This window comes from Dipodomys merriami, unplaced genomic scaffold, assembly GCF_024711535.1.
Source record: "Dipodomys merriami isolate MVZ:Mamm:240054 unplaced genomic scaffold, mDipMer1.0.p SCAF_22, whole genome shotgun sequence".
Classification (NCBI taxonomy): domain Eukaryota; kingdom Metazoa; phylum Chordata; class Mammalia; order Rodentia; family Heteromyidae; genus Dipodomys; species Dipodomys merriami.
The window spans coordinates 4633909-4655314 of record NW_027203604.1 but is presented as its reverse complement, the minus strand read 5'-3'; the positions used below and the strand labels follow the sequence as shown (position 1 = coordinate 4655314).

General features: G+C 36.5%; 1 protein-coding gene across 41 annotated transcripts in view; it reads right to left on the bottom strand.

Annotated features, from left to right (window-relative positions):
* The window catches only part of Ptprd (protein tyrosine phosphatase receptor type D), a 2013525-nt gene that overhangs the window by 1397404 nt on the left and 594715 nt on the right, over positions 1-21406 (bottom strand). For 40 of the 41 annotated variants that reach the window (XM_070033182.1, XM_070033181.1, XM_070033197.1 and 37 more), the window contains one exon: positions 1164-1270. The gene's annotated coding sequence lies outside the window, so the exon portion shown is untranslated. Of the gene's footprint in view, positions 1-1163; positions 1271-19947; positions 20023-21406 lie in introns of those variants that run through there. The other variant, XM_070033184.1, reaches the window with a different exon arrangement.

Genomic DNA, 21406 nt, shown 5'->3' with positions numbered 1-21406 from the left:
AAGCATATTCCGTAGATCTAATCCTCCTGAATAGATAGGATTACAGGAATGAGCCACCAGCTCCCAGACATAATTACTCTTCTAAAGTATGTGTTTTAATAATTACATATTGTTTGAAAAAACCATTCTATTCATAACATCTATAAAATTACCTATTAGGACTGCTCATGCTTGTCACCGAATTAAATCAGACTATAAGAAGTATTATTCTCTTTATAACTTTTCACATATTGCTAATTGTTTTCTGACATTAATTCATTAGATGTAAAATTGCTCTCTTAAAAAAGAAAAGGAATCATTTGAGTATTTGGTATGTGAGCTAAATGTTTATTGGGTGCCTTGCATCTTTATTTTATGGCATTTATTCTAGTCTCCTTTCTGACTCATCTTTACAGTCTTTAAAACTCTGGAGGGTTGTGAATTCACGTGAATTATCTCTAAGAAAGGTGTGTTTAAAGCCAGTAGTTTTACGAAGTACAAAAATTCTTTTTAATTAAGTTGTATAAAATTATTTTCCACTCCCTAAACCAATAGCCTGTTATTGCACTTAGCCTGTAAACGCTTTATACTAATGTCAAATGTGAGAGTTATAGATCCATAAAGAGCAAACTCAGGGAGGATTATAATTGCCAGTCTCAGAGTTTTGATATTTCTGTCCTTTTAAAATCAGAGATCAAGGAGTCTGTTGAGTCTCTGGGTTATTTGACTCCTCTAATTGTCTGAAAGTAGAAGTAACAAAAAAAATGGGTGGGGGTTACCTTGGGAAACTCAACCATCAAGCACTTGTCACTAATAAGATTAGTGGTTATCTGAACCTTGATTGGTTACCCTGTACTACTCTGCTACACCATCAGAAATGGTCTTTATCATTACTCTCCGTCACGGTTTTTCTGCCTTCTCCTTTACTACAGCTCAAGGCATATCAATGTGAAGTTCACAAGGAAATCCCTCCACGGCTCCCCAGTTTGTCAGGAAAGGCACTGCCTTTAAAGACACGATGTGATTTTAAAGGATATATTTATGAAGCCATAGAAAACACTCTAGTATTTGGAACAGGTCAAAGATGGATCCTGGAGTTACATCCAGAGCTTTGTGGATAGGAGTTCGAGAGAAATGAGCATCGTGCCATGGAGAACTAGCCAAGCTGGTCATTCAGAACTCACCTGGAGCTGAAGCTCATCTTGCCCTTCAGTGTTGGTGCCAACATGCTTCCAGTCACACGCTTTACTGGAATGGTATGGGCCAGGAACTGCGTGTCTTTTACTCCCACCTGGAACAAAATAAATAGCAATGATTTTTTTTTTCATTCCTACTGTCACAGTGAGATATTCCTTATGCTATCTTTCTTGTCACCTTATTCATGTATCAAAACACTCACCACAAAGAAAAGCAGGACAAACCCTACACTTCTATAATAACACCTTGACGATTAACAAAGCATCTGTGTAAATCAGGGGTCCATCTGTATTTTACTTCTGATAAAATGATGCATCTAAGTTGGGTACCGGTGGCTCACGCCTGTAATCCTAGCTACTCAGGAGGCTGAGATCTGAGGATCTCAGTTCAAAGCCAGCCTGTGCAGGAAAGTCCATGAAACTCTTATCTCCAATAAGCCCACCAGAAAACCAGAAGTGGCTTTGTAGCTCAAGTGGTAGAGCGCTCGCCTTGAGCTGAAGAGCTGAGGGACAGCTCAAACCCCACAACCAAAAAAAAAAACCCAAAACCAAAACCAAAAAACAAAAAACAAGATGCATCTAAAACATTCTTTCACTATTTCAATGTATTTATGTATTTATGTCTATCTACGTGGTTTAAACAGTCAATGTATTAATTTAGGAAACCTTTTGCTATGTATTGTCCATGCTGACTATACATCAAAATATACATTTTATTTTATTTTATTTTGTCCATCACTGGGCTTGAACTCTGGGCCTGGGCGCTGTCCCTCAGCTCTTCCGCTCAAGGCTAGCGCTCTACTATTTGAGCCATAGCACCACTCAGGCTTTTTCTGCTTATGTGGTGCTAAGGAATCAAACCCAGGACTTCATGCATGCAAGGCAAGCACTCTACCACTGAGCCACCTTCCCAGCCCTCCCAAAATATATATTTAAATCACAGGAAAAAACTAATGTTTAACATACCATTTGGTTATTTTTTTACTTTAAAAAACGAGTCTCAGAGCCAGGTGCCAGTGGCTCAAACCTGTAATACTAGTTACTCAGGAGGTTGAAATCTGAGGATTGTGGTTTGAAGCTAGCCTGGGCAGAAAAGTCTGTGAGACTCTTATTTTCAATTAATCATAGAAAAAGCTGGAAGTGGTGCTGTGGCTTAAGTGGTAGAGTGCTAGCCTTGAGCAAAAAGAAGCTCAGGGACAGTGCCCAGGCCTGAGTTCAAGCCCCACTACCAGAAAAAAAAAGAAACTCAGTAAGAATTGATACAATTGCATTAGCCTTATATATTTATTTATTAGACTTTTTAAAATTATCTTTAAGTCGTTGTATAGAGGACTTTCAGTTCAACATGTCAGTTTAGGAGCAAATGAATCTTGACCAAAGTCTCTTCTTTATCATTCTCCCATAAATTTCTCTCAACCCCACATATCCTCTAAGTTGCCCTAGTTCTATATATATACGTCCAGTATTATTACTGCACTTTCCCACCTTTCTTCTTTTCACTCACTTACCCCTCTCCTCTTAACTTCACTCTCATTGATACCTCACATTCCTGCTTGCTGATATTCATTATTTTAGATGGTTAGCTTGTTGTTCAAAGGAGTTATACACTTGGAATACCCACTTCTGTGTATCATCCTTTATTCAATTTGTATATGTGCATATATATATATACAGGCTGGTATATGTTTATAAATTAGATATAGTTAGACTTGGAAAATTGTATTAAGTGAAGTAAATTAAGATACAAAGAGCACATCTTTTCTCTTATATGTGGATGTTAGATCCATTAGCTTTATGGCTATCCTACTTTATATCTCTCTCTTAAGAAATACCGACGAGAAAGATGGATATTTCTTCAAGCAGGACAGAATATCCCTGATAGGAGATATGTCAACACAAACCTGGCCACACAAGGAGGTTTCAGACTATTGAGGACCAGGCAATCGCATGGCTGCCTCTGGGGAGGGGATGAGCATGCTGGGTTATCTTCACCTCCCACATCAGCGTGGCAGCCATTGCTGCATGCAACTCATGCTCCAGGCTGGTATACAACTCGGTGTTTAAGGAATTCTAGGCAAGCATGTGAGAGATGCAGCCGCACAGCCAACATTCTAGCATTTTCTTTGTCTTGGTCCTCTTTCCAGGACTTGGGCTCCCAGTTAAATTTCATGGGGAGGACCTAGTTATTTTCAGATATTGACATTCATTGTCTATGTAAATCTTCAAAAAGCCACTTGTTTGACCTCCCTGCCTGGTGACCTGTGGACTATTTGTTTTGCTTACTTAGCACTAATTTGTTTGTTTGGGTTACCACATGAGGCTGGTACCACTCACTCTTTGCAATGGCTAATATGGCTATATACACACACACACACACACACACATATATATATATATATATATATATGTATACATATATGTAATTGCAAAGATACTGAACAGAGGGGTTTACCGTTACATGATGGTTTTATGGCTTTCACCACATCATGAAATCTCTCCTTAACTCTAAACCTTGCCCTCTAGTGTCAAGCTAGGCACCATTCATTTTGTCCTACTTCAGGACTGATCTTTAAGAGTATTCATTCGCATATAGTGTGATACAAACAGAAAGGATTACTTTAATTGCTTTTAATGCAACTTAGACTTTATGATTGGCCAGTGTTCTTTCTATTCAGGTATTTTGCATTCTGGAATCCTTTTTCCTATCACTTCTGGCTTCTGCTCCAGTAAGCTTTACCATGTTCTTACTTAGACAACGAGCACTGCTTGAAGGGTGATTTGGCACCAGCTAAAGAGAGATGGCAGTTTGAAAATATGATAAATTGAGGAGAGTTTAATAAGGAACCTATGTATAAAAAGGAGGGCTGGAAGTAGGGTAACCACAACACGTGTGAAGCATATTTCCTCCTCCAGACTGTACAGAACAAGGCCAACTATCTAGTAGTCAATGATGGAGCGAGGAGCAAGACCTTTGCTTAGGATAACAGTTGCACAATGTAGCATAACAAAGAAACGTGAGGAGAAGTGACCTTTTCCCTTCCCTCTAGTTTTCTACCTAGTCCATGTGTGAGACAAAACACATTGCAAGACTAATTGGGAGTCAACTGCTGAATTCCATACAAGGCTCCACCTCAGGTAAAGAGTACATTCAAAAAGACAAAGAGTAGCTCTAAGAGGAGACATCAAGCTCCAGCAGACATTCTCATTCATTCCTAACAACATGGAATTTAGAATCAGATTTATGTCTGCCTCCTAACTATAGCTACATGAATAATGGACAACTGACTAATTATTGGTGTCTGTGTAAATTGTGTAGTAATATGAATTCAGACTTCTGTTCAATTCAGTGGCATAACTTACTGCTTGTACATGGTAACAGCAATGGTAGCTGCTACTTGACTCAATTTTTTTTTTAATAGCATACAGGCTGGGCACCAGTGGCTCGTTCCTGTAATCCTAGCCTACTCAGGAGCCTGAGATCTGAGGATTATGGTTCCAAGACAGCCTGGGCAGGAAATCCCTGAAACTCATCTCCAGTTAACCATCAGAAAACAGGAAATGGAGCTGTGGCTCAAAGCAATAGAGTGCTACTCTTGAGCCAAAGAGCTCAGGAACAATGCCTACACCTTGAGTTGAAGCTCCACAACTGACAAAAAGAAAGAGAGAGAAAAACATAGATAATATAGAATGCTTATTTTTTTCATATTTGCAAACCTCTGTTGAAGAGACTCTTGTCTGTCCATCATAAACACAGCTGCAGTAGGAAATGTCTACTTAGACTTTTCATTCTGTCAAGTGATAGGAGGTTTTCTGCAGCTCTTTCTCCACAGAGTGGCTATTCCCTATTTGCTTTTCAATGGTACACACATTTTTTGATGTACTTATACCATGCTACCAATCTTTGGAATTGACCAAGAGGATCCTAAGGGAGAAAGAAGCTATATTTGGCCAGGAAGTGGTTCACTGACAGGGTCTCAGTACACACCTAAGTCAATGTGAATTTCTAGAAAAAGTATATAATCCATAAGATTACAAAAGGAGCCAAATTTTAGCTGCCTGCAAATAATCAGGTGAAAAAATTGTATCTCCATGTCATTTTATTTAAAATGTTTAAAATATTATATAATTGAATGCCTTTTTATAATAGTTAAGGAATATTTGCATATGTTTTTTCTGTGAAATAACTGCAAATATCCTTTTCCATTTAAAAATTCCAGCGGCAATTTAGCTTTATTTTATGCATTTTTAAAATGAAGCAACCTCCCTAAGCCCATCAGCAAAATATTGCTGTATGTTTGAATTTCGTAAAGCTTTTGTCCTTAGTTTTCTTTTATTGACAATTCTATGCAGAATAGCTGAGCACCACAAACAGGTCCCACAGTACCCTCTGGTGGTGAGATGCTCCACTGCACTTACCCTGCATGAACATTTTAAGGCAAGAGCTATCTATAGTTAACTATGCAGAGTGCAGCACTGGTGTCTTCCTCTTTAGCTTCTAAGCCTTCAGTATTGTCTTTGGCCCTGAGATAACACAAATATTAAACACAAGTAAAAATAAGCCATAAGAGATACTTCAGTGGTAAAGAGTCACAATAGTGCTTGAAAGAAGTTGAGCAGATTTATTTTCTTCATATTTTCTTTCTTTAATATACAATTTTATTGTAAAGATACTGTATGGAGGGGTTACAGTTACATGAGCAAGGTAATGGCACTGGGATTCAGTACAGGTTTGTTCTAGGTAGCCAGCATCTACTTTACTCTTCCCTGTGCAGCAATGAAATTGAAAGATCTACTGACATCATATGGAATTTTGCATGCTCAATAAATCAACCCGTAGAAAAGCATACATTCACTCAGTCACTAATCCCACAAATACTCACAATACTAGGTGTGCTAGGTGCTTGGTGAGTTCTCTTTTTTCAAGTTTTCCTTGAAAAGAAAAGTCAGTAGTGTCATTTCTGTTGGAGGATATATTTTAGTTGAAGAGACAGACAAGAAATAACAAATGAGGGATTAAAGGAAATGATTTGCTATAAGATATGGATCTATAGGTATGTGTGGAGGTATATTTCAATTTCAAATAGAAAGAGAAAGGGTAAGAGGGAATTAGAAAGCAGGGAGATGTGTAAAAGGGATGAGTATCAGAGACATTATATACATTGGGTGGATAGTTAGCTAGATAGCTGTATAGTTCGGTGAAACGTATTGAAACTACCAAATATGTTTGGAAAGAGAAGAGAAAGGTGGTAATGGGAATATGGTGCAGGAGAAGAATTTGTTCAAAATTCATGGCGCACATGTACAAAAACATTACTGTGAAGCATTCTCACATTACAAATGTAGGCTGATTTAATTTTTTTAAGTATGCAGCATCTGAATAAGGAGTGTGAGTAGACATGGAACTAACTGTACAATCTTCTGAAAACAGCAAAGGCTTCGAGGAAATTGAGATATTCCCGAGCAATTGAATGTTTCCTGAGTATAGAGGCAACTTAAACATAGCCCTTTTCTTTTAAGAGTTCCTTCCTCTGCTGCTGGAGTATCCTGATGATGACAGGCACATTTGGTCTTATCCCAGTCTGGGAGTTGTCCTCAGCCAGCTGTCCCAATGGAATGGATGTTGTTCTCAGTGATTGGGGGACTTTCTGCGTTGGGAGCTGAAGACTTTTTGGGATTGTACTGCAGCCCAGCTTGACTGCTCATTCCTCCTTGATCCCCTTCCCCTTTACGCATGCTCATTGCCACATAATCTTTTTCAGAGAAATTACTTGAAGTAAAAAAGATATCCTATGTACATTCAAAAATTTCTTGATTCACCCATCTATACACCCATCCAACCATCCACATTACAAATGTTTGTTGAATATTTACTTTATGCTAACACTAATTTTATTGCTTAAACAACAGTAACAAAACTGGAACACATACACTCCTGTAACCCCTGTCTATATGAAGCTGTAATGGTAGCATAAAGCACGATCAATAAAATACCTTCTACCAGAGCAATGAGTACTAAGGAGAGAATTAAAGCAGCATAAAGCTTTGAAAAATGTCTGGAGAGGGGTTGGAGGTGTGGCTCAGTTGGTAGAGTGTCGGCCAGTGAGTGAAAGGGTCAGATACTAAGTGTGAGTCTCAATCTCTGACCAAAAGAGAAAGAAACAAAAAAAGAAACTAGTAGAAATGTCTGGAGAGAGGGTGTGTTTTGGATATGATAGCAGAGTGATTTCTTACTAAAGCAATACTTACTTAAGTAGAGACTTAGAAGCTATGAGTGTCAGCCATAGATATACACATAGAGAGGAATTCCAGAAATAGGCATCAAGAAGGTGAGTCCCTAAGGAGAGCATGGTAGATACTTTAAAGTACAGCACTATCCAGGTGCCAGTGATGTAACCTGTAAACTTAGCTACTGTGGAGGCTGAGATCTGAGGATCACTGTTTAACGCCAGCCAGTCTGGGGAAGAAAACTCCATAAAACTCTGATCGCTCATTAATTACCAAAAGAAAGAAAGGAAAAAAAAAAGAAGGAAAAAAAAAGCTGGAAGTGGAGCTGTGGCTCAAGTGGTAGACTGCTAGCCTTGTACAAAAAGCTAATCAAGAGAACAGGCCCTGAATTCAAGTCCCTGTATTGACACAATAAATAAATAAATAAATAAGCTTAAAACAATTAATTATTATTATTTTTTGTAGGTTGTGGGGCTTCAACTCTGGGCTCGGGAGTGGTCCTTGCGCTCTTCAGCTCAAAGAGGGCACTCTAACGCTTGAGCCACAGCACCACTTCTGGTTTTCTGGACTTTCCTGCCTGGGCTGGCTTTGAACCGCAATCCTCAGATCTCAGCCTCCTGAGTAGGCTAGGATTACAGGCGTAAGCCACCAGCGCCCGGCTTTATTTTTTGTAAGTCTTGGGGCTTGAACTGAGGTCCTAGGACATTGTCCCTGAGTTCTTTTTGCTAAAAACTAGCTCCTTACCACTAGGCAACAACTCTACTTCCAACCTTTTGGTGGTTAATTGGAGATAATAGTCTGCTACAGAAACTGCTACAAGGGAAAGGATGTGAAAAAGCATGATAACTGATTATAAAAAGCTATCCTTGATAGAATAAGGGGACACATTCAGTAAAAACTAAAGGAAATGGAAGGTGGATGTTGATGGCTTAAGTCTGTTATTTTAGCTACTGAGGAGGCTGAGATCTGAAGACTGCAGTTCAAAGCCAGCCTGGGCAGGAAAGTCCATGAGACTCTTATCTCTAGTTACCCACCAAAAGGCAGGAAGTAGAGCTGTGGCTCAAGTGATAGAGTGCTGTCCTTGAGCAGTGCCAGGAGTGGCATGTATATGTGTGTGTGTGTGTGTGTGTGTGCCGCACGTGCACACATATACACTAAAGGAAATGGAATAAAATTTTGACATGATTAAAAAAATGTGTATCTTTTGGTGTTAGTGGTTCATACCTGTAATCCTAGCTGATGAGAAGACTGATGATGAGCCAGTTTGGGAATAAAACTCCCCAAGACTCTTCTTGCCAATAAAACACCAAAAAGTCAGAAGTGGAGTTATGGTTTAAGTGAAAGATAAACATAAATAATCTTAAGAGATTCCTACAGACATGTAGGAAACTGAAGAGTTTGTAAAAAGTTAAACAGAGAGGAATGAGGAGGGACAGCTATATTTAATAAAACTTTTATCAGTAGAACAGTAAATATATTGGAGAAAGTATTTTAAAATATATGCAGTGTAAACATAAGCTGCTTTGTTAAATTGTAAAAAAAATCAACACATAACCTAACGTTAAGATAAATGAGGGAAAAGGTGGGTTGGGAGGGATGAGCGAAAATGTTGAAAGAGGTGACATTGATCCAGATTCACTGTATTCATAAACTGCTTCTTGAAAGGCAACTCCTTTGCACAACTACTTAAAGATAATAAAAATATTCAAAAAATATAATGGGATCAACCTTCTTTAGATGCTCAAAGACATTACTCCTCAAATTGAGGAAGGAAATGTTTCATAAAGTTAAATAACACTCCATAGAGTTGTTTAGGATAAATAAAAATAACTGATACAAAGGTACATTGCAATGTTTATGTAGGCAGTAAAAAAAAACTAGCAGGGAATGAATATTTAAAAAGTAGATATCAGGCACAAAAACTTTTTAAAAAATGTTTAAATTTAAATAATGTTGGTATAAAAACATTCAGCAACATTCACAGAAATCTTAATCTCTTGAAAAATACCAAGAAGTGAGGGAACTAGCATCTTTAATTCACTTGGGAAAATCAAAGTGTAGGCTTAAAATTTTTATTCACCTCTCTTTTGTACCAAAGTATAAGAGGTGTTTTGCAGACAACCAAATCAAACAAAAATAAATAAAAACTTTACTACTAATGAAATGTCAGTAGAGAAACTTATGGATCATGTAGTTTAGGAAGAAAAACATTAAATAGGCAATGAAAGTATGCAAGCAAAGAAGACTGGTTACTACAATAGTGATACTTATGAGAAAAACACTTACAGCAAATCTTAACTGCATAGTCAAACAGAGCAACATGTAGTGTGTGTGTGTGTGTGTGTGTGTGTGTGTGTGTGTGTGTGTGTGTGTGTGTGTGTGTTCATATGCTCCAAAAATGTATAGAAATGCATATAAAAATGGGAATGACCAGGTGCTGGCAGCTTAGAACTATAATCCTAGCTACCGAGAGGCTGAGATCTGAGGATCACTGTTCATCACCAGAAAAATCCCTGTGAGACCCTTACCTCCAATTAACTACTCTGAAAAATTGGAAGTGGAGCTTGGCTCAAAGTAGTAGAGCACTAGCTTTGAGCAAAAAAGCTCAGTCAAAGTGCTTAGGCCCTGAATTCAAGCCCCAAACTGACCACAAAAAGAAATGGGAATGATTTTTCTTTGCAATTTCTGATGGCAAATTATCATTTACATTTATACAGCATTGTGCTAGTACTTGGTATGTCTACTTTTCCTACATGACCTGTTAAAAGCTTTACAGATAAACATATTTTAAAAATTTCAGCAATGAAAATAATATATGAACTACCTTATATATAGAAGTGATGTAAAACAAATAAAAGGATAAGAATGTATATTTACTTGTCAAATATTTACCAAATAGATAAGGCAAGTTTAATATGTAAAATGTCATTCCTTAAGGAAAAATATTTATAGATTTGATTTGACAACATCTAAACTTCATTATTTGTGTATATTGACTTGAAAAAGTAGAGAAAATACTTTTAGTCTATTCATTCACTTAGGAGATAGTTTTTGAAACATGAAAAGAACTCAACCAATAGCAAAGAAAAATACCGGATGGAACTGGACAAATGACTGAAAATATATTTCTCAAATGAAAGAATACAAATATCCATTTAGTATATGAAAATATCCTCAATACCAATCACCACCAAAAATAAAAATCAAAACCATCAGTAGATATTACCTGACTTGACTTAGAAAAGTTTAATTTAAAACAAAACAGAAAATAACAACACAGTGTGGAGAAAAAGATAATTTTCACATACTATTGTTGGGAGCATAAATTAGTCAATCTATTATGGAAAATGATACAGGGTTCATCAAGAACTAGAAATGGAGCTACCATATGACTCAGCTGTCACATTGCTGTATAGATATCTAAAAGAAAGTCGCATATGAAACAGCTTCCTGAATTCTTGTATTAACTGTAAAGCACAATTCACAATCACTGAAATATACAGTCAACTAAGGTATCAGTAGAGAGATAAATGGACAAAATGTACTCTACAGATAGGAAGGAATACAATTCCACCATATGAAGAATGAAGTCTGTCATTTGTGGCTACATGGGTAGAAATGGAAGGTATTATGTTAAGCAAAACAAATCCATCAAAGACAAATGTTACATCGTATTGCTTATATGTGGAAGGCAAATAAACGGATTTCATAAAAGTTGAAACTAGCAGTCACTAAAGGGGAGGAATTGTACAAGGAATTAGAGGTAAAGGAAAGCTGGATGTCAGGAGGGGGAGTTACCAAAAGACACAGGAAGAGGAAAAGATTTTGGCACACTATATCAAATAAGGTATTCTAGTATACAAGGAAGTCTTCTGCATGTAGATATCTGGTTTTGACAACACTATTTTTGAAGAGGTATATTTTTAAGAGAGCATCTATTCTCTAACATATATTTTTGCCTTTTTTTGTAAAAAAAAATCAATAGTTGTAGCTGTGTGGGTTCATTTTGGGATCTTGTAGTCAGGGCCACTGGACATGAGGTCTGTTTTGGTGCTAGTACCATGCTGTTTTTGTTACTACAGTATTGTTTCTCTGAAGTCTGGAATTATGATCTCCATCATTGTTATTTTGATTTCTTTCTTTATTTATGTTTATTTTTTGCTCAGGAGTGCTTTGGCTACTGTGAGTCCTTTTATGATTCCATGTAATTTTTAGGATTTTTCTATCATTGAGAATGACATTGGAATTTTTGACTGGTGTCACATTGATACCAGTATGGCTGCTTCTTACCTGCTCCAGCTACCTGTCTTAAAATGCTTCATGCATGGTGACAGTTCAGACATGTAGTATCACAAAAGTGTTTAACTTCAAAAAATGAAACCAGTCTTTGCTGGCAGCAATTTCATTTTGTAAATGGTATGGTGATTAGAATTAGTTTTGTTATTTAAATAGGACAGACATTTTCCATAAGTTGAATGAGCTAAAGGTGTTATCAAATGTGTTAAGCATATAAAAATATGCATTCTTAAAATATAATCTTTAGAGTTATCAAACAAATGATAAATACAATTTGGATGCTGAGTTTAAAAAGTATGTACATTACATAATTTTACAAGATCTCTTGAATTGTATAGATTTCTTTCTCAAGTTTTATTAAGCCTCACTAAATGGATTTTAAGCTTTACTACTATTTACAAGGTGCTTAAGTCACTAGGGGGCTGAATGTATTAAGTGGCATTACAAAGATCTTAATGCTTATCTTGGCTTTAAGAAAGAACATAAATCAGTATGTGGTACATATGCTTATGTTAAGGCCCTTATTGTCACCCCTATAACTTTATAACATCATATTTAATGTTGAAACACTTCTCAAGGTAAAGTGTTTAGTTACAAGGAGAAAGAACAGTTGTATACTCACAGGTCTAAGTTTAGCTTAAGTGTTGAAATATCACACACAAATATAATATCAGGAGTGCACATAACAGTAGTCATGAATCTTACAACCCAGGGAACTTTTCTTTAAACTACTTTAAGTCTTCTTAGAGAAATACTAATGTATAACCTTACATGCTTTAAAGATGACAAGAATGTGCCAGTTTATCATACCTCTAAGACTTCTATGTGGGATGCTAAGAATAAAAGAATTATTTCTCCAGGCCATCCTGGGCAAACAATTCTTCTGAGATCATTCTCAATTTTAGCTGGGTAAAGTTACAATTGTCTGTCTCCACAAGCTATGTGGTAACCTTAGGACTGGTGGATGGATCAAGGTTCCAGAATGACCCTGACAGAAAAGACTTGATATTCCATCTCTTTGGAGGAAGGCTGGATGCAGTGACATGTGTCTGTGGATACTAGAAAGAATAGGACACCAGAAATAGATAGATCAAAGTCCAGGTACAATGCTCCTGCAGACAACAAGAACCTATCCTAAAACAAAACAAAACAAAACAAAAAACAAGCTGGGCAGTGGCTCACGCCTGTAATCCTAGCTATTCAGGAGGCTGAGATGATACATGATCGTCACTAATTAACACATTTCTTCACATTTGGGGAAAAATATGGCTAAATTCTATGAAGTGAACTAAATCTAGTCAATTCCAAAATTAGGAGAGCTGGGCTCAGTTGGCTCACGCCTGAAATCTAGCTACTCAGGAGGCTGAGATCTGAGGATCTCAGTTCAAAGCCAGCCAGGAAAGTCCCTGAGACTCTTAGCTCCAATAAACTACCAGAAAACTGGAAGTGGCACTGTGGCTCAAGTGGTAGAGCGCTAGCCTTGAGCTGAAGAGCTGAGGGACAGTGCCCAGGCCCAAGCCCCATAACCGATAAAAAAAAAGAAAAAAGAAGAAAAAACAAACAACAACAACAACAACAAAAAAAACAGCCAAGAAAGGATGGAGCTTAGCTCAGTGTTAGAGTGCCAACCTCAGAAGTGCAAGGCTCAACATACCACAGTAATTTTTTAAATAAGTAACGAAGAAAGAAAGAAAATAAGAAAGAAATTGTTACTCAATGAATACAGTTGCAGAGGAAATATTTCATCCCTGCTTTGATCATTCTTATTGTGTTTAAAAATTCTTCCAGCAGGAATGTCATCCAATGGACACACCAGTAGACTTAACACTGCTAAGAAAAGAATGAAAGCATTCTCCCCAAGTAATAAGAGTGGAAAAAAACAGTATGGAAAGTAATAATGGGGACAAGGAGGAGCCTGGAGGAGGAGGAGGAGGAGGAGTTGGTACAGAATATACCCAGTGATTTAGCCTAGAGATCTTTCACTGTCACGGAGGAGAGCTGTAGACATCAAAGAAAATGTTCATAGATACAAATATAGATCATGGCTTCAACAATTTCAAATTGAGGTAAGAGAGAGAGAGGAAGAGAGAAATAAAGAGAGAGTGAGAGAGAAACACTACCGATGTAAGAAGACCAGGGAGTCCTAAGTAGGATAACTGACAAATAAATAGAAAAACTCATAGACACAACAAGCTATGTATTGGATGGTTAAGGTTGAGGGAAAATATCTCATGAGTGAGGGGAAAAAATACAGACACTATTCATATTCACAACAGCAATCAATGATTATAATTAAATTCTTATCAGCAGACTACAGAAGTCAGAAGAACACACAGTGACATTTTTGAAGTAGTGAAAGTAAACAGAAATGGTCTCTAATTTTCTCCGCAGTAAAAACATAACTTAAAATAAATATGACATATTTTTTCAGAAAAGCTGAAGTTGTTTGGCTGCCATCACACTTGTGCTTCAAGAAATGTCAAAGAATGTGTGTCAAGCAGAAGCATGCCATGGGATATAGACTTGTATTAACATGAAGAAATCTTCCTTGCTGATGGCTCAAATCTGTAATTCTAGCTACTCAGATCCGGGGAATTGTGGTTCAAAGCCAGCCCAGGGATAGTCTGAGACTCTTTTCTCCAAAAAGCTAGAAGTAAAGTCATTCCTAAACCAAAACATACACACACACACACACACACACACACACACACACACACACACACACACACACACACACACACACACACACACACACACACACACACACACACCACACACACTCTCACACATACCCTTTGAGGGACAGCATCCAGACTCTGAGTTCAAGTCTAAGAACTAGCACAAGAGAAAAACAGACAGAGACAGAGAAAGAGACAAAGACAGAGAGAGTCCAGAATGAAAAGATAGAGATACAAATATAGTCTTAACATTATTTTTAATTAGTCTAAAAATTGTGCATGATTTTGACACATGTTTTAAAGAAAAAATTCTGATTTACTAAATCAGATTCTGGAGAGCCTGTGTTTCTATGGAATTAATTCAGTCTCTAATCCAAGCAGGATGAACAAGGACATGATGCCTTGCCAGGACTATTTCTAGAAACAATTAAATTGGCTCCATTCTCTAAACATTAACTCAAAGTCTCCTGGATAATTATTGTGTTAGGAAGTGAGAGATCAGCAACCTATTGTCACCATGCTCAGGTTGCTCTGAAGGAACCCGGAGACACTGTGAGACTAATATGAGTACGACGGGGGGGGGGGGGGGGGGGGGGGGGGGGGGGGCGGGCAGCAGTGTCATTAGCAGAGTTAGCAATGCTAACTGGAGTTAGCTGGAGAAACTGGAGTGACCACATAGAGAAAAGCAACTAGCGAGAGTGCTTGAAATCATGAGGCATCACCAAGTCAAACAGCCATTGGAATACAAAGGTTTGGAGTTCAGGCAAATGGTCCTTGTTAATGCGTGACCCATATTTAAAGGCAAGGCAATGAATCTGATTTTCTCCAAATTTAGTATAGATAGGAAGAACATTCTTTTTCTCTGGAAAATTCCTATAAATTTTGTGTATGTGTGGAGTATGAGATATTTTAATTTACACACATATGGATATAATTTATATCATGATATTTATATCAGTTATACATCTCTCTTTTTAAGGGAATAAAACTAAGAATAAATAGTGACTAGATGACGTATTTATTGACAAAAATTTGGAAATATTTTGCTGTACAAGTCGTAAGCTTACAATTTAATAAAAATATATGGTTGAATAGTAATTAGACACAAATATAGTTGGATAATGAAAATATGCACACGTGAAAAATACCATCTCAGGGGTTTTTTGAATTAATTTTATACTTTTTTCTCTACAAAAGTATTCATCATTTAAAAAAAGATTTTATTTAAAATGTTATTTAAAATATGTAAGAAATTAGTGGTCATGGTTTGATAAAGATCCAACCTGTGAATTATGTAAAGAACTCTTAAAGACTTAAAACTTCCTATTAACATGTAAAAGAACTGGTCTATGAACTAAGTTCTGCACCCTTTCTTGGGGACATAATTGCTCACACTGCTATGAGGTTTGCTAACCTGCATTCTGTGCCTACAAAACTATATACATTCTTTGCTTCCTGTATGCTCAGAGCTCTCCTAACATTTAATATTTGAATGAAGGATTGAATTTGTCTTTTGTCTTCTTCCATGTAGTGTAAAGAGAAACAAACAAACAAAAAAGGTAATTTCTTCAATGAAACAGCAGTTAAATAAAAGAAAAAGTAAATCATCACTGTAAAATTGATACCATCTCTCATTATAGTCAGTGATGGAAATGATTGTGGTTTATAACTTTCCATTCGATCATATTGAGATTTTTTACTAAGTATTGTATTGCTGAACATTTTGGTTTTATACTACTATGTGTGTCAGTCAGTTATATTACTGGGAAATGTGTATTTTGGAGATTGTCTAAGTCATGATACCTTCAGCTTTTAGAAATGGTTCCGTTTGAGGCACTTAAAATTGGCAATACAAACCATATCTCCCTATTGACTCTACTGTTATAAATTCCAGGTTCTGCTTGGCCAAAATGAACAATATGAGCTAAGAATTAAGTGGAAAATATAAAACTTCTATTTATAATTGTTACAACCCCCTGCACAAGAATCTCAGTCATCAAATTGTCAAAACTATCAAAAGAAGAGGAAATAGGAAATAAAAAGAAAAGCATTACTCTCAATCATCAAGTACGGAGCAAAATATAGAAGAGAAAATGTACTTTAAAATCATGTGCAAGTTTTTCAACACACCTCTGTCCCTCAAGTGAATGTTGGAATAAATGCTATATCCTGATTTTTTTTCTTTTTGTAGGGCCTGTCCTGGGACTTGAACTCAGGGCCTATGTGCTATCTCTGAGCTTATTTAGCTCAAGGCTAGCCCTCTACCACTTCAGCCGTAGCTCCACTTTTGGCTTTTTTTTTTTTTTTTTTTGGTAGCTTATTGTAGGTAAGAGTATCAGAAACTTTCCTTCTTCAGCTGACTTCCAATTTCAATCTTCAGATCTCAGTTCCTGAGTAGCTAGGATTACAGTCATGAACTGGCTCATACTCGTGAGGCTGTGTTAGAAAAAGAATGTGCTCTGCGTAACTCCATATTGCTTATTCTGGAGGAAGTCACTTCCCACACGCTGAAGACATGTAACTAGCATATAAAAAACTAGCATAGGACAAGAATTACCCACCTCCCACGAACCATCAGTAATTTGCCAACCATATGGGTGACACTTCTAAGGAAATCTTTCCCGTGCAGGGCTAAATGGAGTCAAGAGGTAGTAATTACAAGCCAGAAAGACTCTTCACAGTTATGACTTTTGTATATACCCATGCATTCTTTGATCTCTGGACATTAGTAATTTGTTACCCATGCTGCCTGAAACTCTAGTAACACACTATAGTCACATGTTCCATTTTCCTTTGAGAAAACTGCCTTTACCGAAAGCATCCTGTTTAGATAAATATTGTACCTATGATGGAGATGCTAATTGAAATGAACAATATATGTTTAGTGATGTCAACTGATTTGTAATGAAACCTCAAATATTTATTGTGATTTTATAGACATATCATCTATCATTTGCCTCAATAATTATTCAAAATATTTTCATGTAGTATAAATATAAAATTGTTATGATAATTTACATAATTCTCTATATAAATATTTTATAAACATAAAATATAATACTATAAATAGTTTGAGATATCTACAAATAATATTTATATACTAGTTCATAAGGGATCACATTTGAAAGAATATATAATAAATACTACCAAGCAATGCATTTCTCTCTTTTGACATCTCCTAAATTCTGCACTGAGATCTGAACAAGCAATATAATTTGTTTCTACTTTTGAAAAATAATATATGTAGCAATTAAAACCAAAGACAGGAAGCCTTGACAATAGCTAAAGAAAATTTATTTAACTCTGAGAGATTAGTATGTTTCATAGAATAATGAGTATGGCTACAAAAATCTGGGAATTTTGGAACTCTAAAGTCTCCACTGATTAAAACTTTAATTTTTAAGAAAAACATTATATAGGCTAGATGCAACTACAGTTGGCTTGGTTTTCTCACAAATTCTAGATAACTAGTGCTTGATTGGAAATGTACTCATTACCTTACTCATGTAACTGTAACCCCTCTGTACACTATTTTTACAATAAAAACATGAAAGAAAGAAAATAACTAGAGAATTGTGAAAGGTATGAATGATAGTTGTTGCACTGTAATTGAACATAGTAAAGATGAGGCGAACTGAATGTCCAACAAGAAATGGAATGAAAGATGTAGTGACATACTATATATCCACTTAAATCATAGTGTAGGAAAATATTTTGATGTGAATATTGCCCACAATATGGTATTAGAATGCAACCAGAATTATAATGAAATCTCATTGCTGTGAATAAAATTTATGTGTGTCTAAACACTAATACAACAAAAAATAATTTCTGAATCAGTAACAACTGTTATTTCCCATTGGTGAGTCTTAGATGTTATTAAATTATGTATTTATATTGTCTTAACTTTTAGAATGAGTACATGTAACCTTTATAATTAAAAGGACAAGTTTATGTCACAATAAAAGCATGATTTACCACACCACACTTCTTTTTAAAAGGTAAACACTTAGAAAATTATCAGATTGTGTGTGTGTGTGTGTGTGTGTGTGTGTGTGTGTGTGTGTGTGTGTGTGTGTGTGTGTGTGTGTGTGTGTGTGTGTATGCTAGTCTTGGGGTTGAATTTAGGGCCTCAGCCCTCGTCTTGACCTTTTGGGCTCAAGGCTACCACTTCTGGCTTTTTGGTGGTTAATTGGAGATAAAAGAAAGTCTCACTTAATTTCTTGCCCAGGCTGGCTATGAACATGATACTTCAGACTTGAGCTCCTAGGGTAGCTGGGATGATAGTTTTGGCCATGAGAACCCAGATCTGTTTTCCTTTTCTTTCCTTCTTTCCTTCTTTCCTTCTTTCCTTCCTTCCTTCCTTCCTTCCTTCCTTCCTTCCTTCCTTCCTTCCTTCCTTCCTTCCTTCCTTCTTTCTTTCTTTCTTTCTTTCTTTCCTTCTTTCTTTCTTTCCTTCCTTCCTTTTCTTCTTTCCTTCCTCCCTCCCTCCCTCCCTCCCTCCCTCCCTTCCTCCCTCCCTCCCTCCCTCCCTTCTTTCTTTCTTTCTTTCTTTCTTTCTTTCTTTCTTTCTTTCTTTCTTTCTTTCTTTCTTTCTTTCTTTGTCTTTCTTTCTTTCTTTCTTTCTTTCTTTCTTTCTTTGTCTTTCTTTCTTTCTTTCTTTCTTTTTTCTTTCTTTCTTTCTTTCTTTCTTTCCTCCCTTCCTTCCTTCCCCCCTTTCTTTTTTTTCTTTTTTCTTTTTCTTCTTCTTTTTTTTTTTTAATTGGTCCTGGGGCTTGAACTCAGGGCCTAGACTCTGACCCTGAGCCTCTTTGCACTCAAGGCAGCACTCCACCACTTGAGCCACAGTGCCTCTTCTGGCTTTTAAAAGTAGTTTATTGAACATAAGAGTCTCACAGGTATTTTCTGTTCTGGCCAGCTTCAAATCAAGATCCTCAGATCTCAAGCCCGCCTGAGTAGCTAGCATTACAAGGCATGAGCCATTGGTGGCCAGCTCAGAGTTTCTTAAGAACAATACAAGTACTAAAGTGTAAGTCAACACAATGGTCAATAGTCATGAAGTTAATATCCTTAAATGTAATATGTAAATTTTGCATGTATAATATATCAGATATACATATACATATAATATAATATATTCAAACACATATACACACAAATATCCTCTAAAGTCCTGGATTGTAGTCATGATCATATTGCTTTAAAAATAATAGCATTTAACTGGTCAGTCATAGAGATAGAAAAATCATCAAGAGAGTAGCTGGGGAAGAAGGGAAGAGAAATAAATCTACAGAGGGTGGTTGAGAAGGGGAAGAGCTTAAAGGTAATGACAAAGCAGAGATGGACAATAACTCTAGACTTCTGTTCTCGCAACTCCACATAGCAATGCTTGCTTTCTCTGGGCATAAATAATAAGCATAAAGCCAGGAGCTGGTGGCTCACATCTGTAATCCTAGCTACTCATGAGGCTGAGCTCTGAGGATCTTAGTTCAAAGCCAGCCTGGGAAGGAAGATCCATGAGACTCTTATTTCCAATAAACTACCAGAAACCTGGAAGTATCCCTGTGACTCACCTGGTAGAGCTCTAGCCTTGAGCTGAAGAGCTCAGGGACAGAGCCCAGGCCCGGAGTTCAAGACCAATAACTGCCAAAAAAAAAAAAAGGAAATAATAAGCATGAACAGTGCAACCTTCAGTGCAATCTTCAAACATATTCATCAGCAATTAAACATTAAGTGAATGATTTATTTAAATTTTTATTGGAAAGGTAATATACAGAGCAGTTACAGTTACTTAGGTAATGAGTACATTTTTTTTCCACTTGAGGCACAGTACCACTTCTGGTTTTCTGAGTGGTTTATTGGAGATAAGAGTCTCATGGACTTTCCTACCAGGCCTGGCTTTGAACCATGATCCTCAGATCTCAGCCTCCAGAGTAGCTAGGATTACAGATGTGAGCCACCAGTGCCCGGCTAGTACATTTCTTTTTGAACAGTGTCACTTCTTCATTTTCTCCCTGATTTTTCCCACCCAATACCCCTCCCCCACAAGTTGTATAGTTCATTTTCAACATAGCGTGTAGTGAATGTCACTGCTGCATTTGTTCACTGTGTCCCTCCATTTCTGTGTTCTCGTCTACCCTCTCCCCAAAAGATAATCTTACAGAAAAAAGTACAGAAATCAAAAAAGCAACCAAGGGGGAAAAAGTAAAACAAAAAGCAATGTAACACATAAATCTGCTGTTTTCATTCCTTGAAGTTCATTTTGATAAACACCATCTTATATGATCACATACACATAGCTATTGAGCCTTTGTGATCTTCTAAGAACATCCTTCTTTGATCTCACAATGTGAATGCTTAAAATCCTGTTTAATTTATCATGTCCAAGTGCAATTTTTGTCTTTTACCATTGATTGTGTGTACTTGATAGTTTGGATAATTTCTTAAACAAGAATTTTTAATCTTAAAACTAGTTATACCTATATTTCATGGTAAGTTCCTATTTAAATAACTCTTCCAGTTGAGCAACTTCAATTAATCTTCAAAGTTTGCTATTTCACATGTGTCATAAAATAGGATATCATTTTTATATTCCATTTTCCTAGAAGAAAAATAACATATAGGGATAAATTTTATCCTTCATGAAGGAGTCTTCTTCTTGATACTGATTACAAACTGGATGGAGATAAGTGGTCTACTGAAGGTCATTTTTCAACTTTTTAGAGGAGAAATGCTATTTACTGTTAGGTAATGAAATCCTAGGTGCATCTCTCTGGTAACATTAAACTGAAGGAATTTCAGTAGCAGTAGTTTCATTATAATCCTGTCAATGTATTTTTTTTTCTTTCTCTAAGAAATGTCAATAGCAATCCTCTACAAAATCATCTGTTTTTATAACAGGTGTTTGGAAATAAAAATAAACATCTATTTTGGGCATTTTATAGCAATATATAATAGAACTCTTATTTCAAGAAGTAAATTGCCTGTATTGATCACACTAACACAATGATTAAATTCTGCCAGGAAATAGAT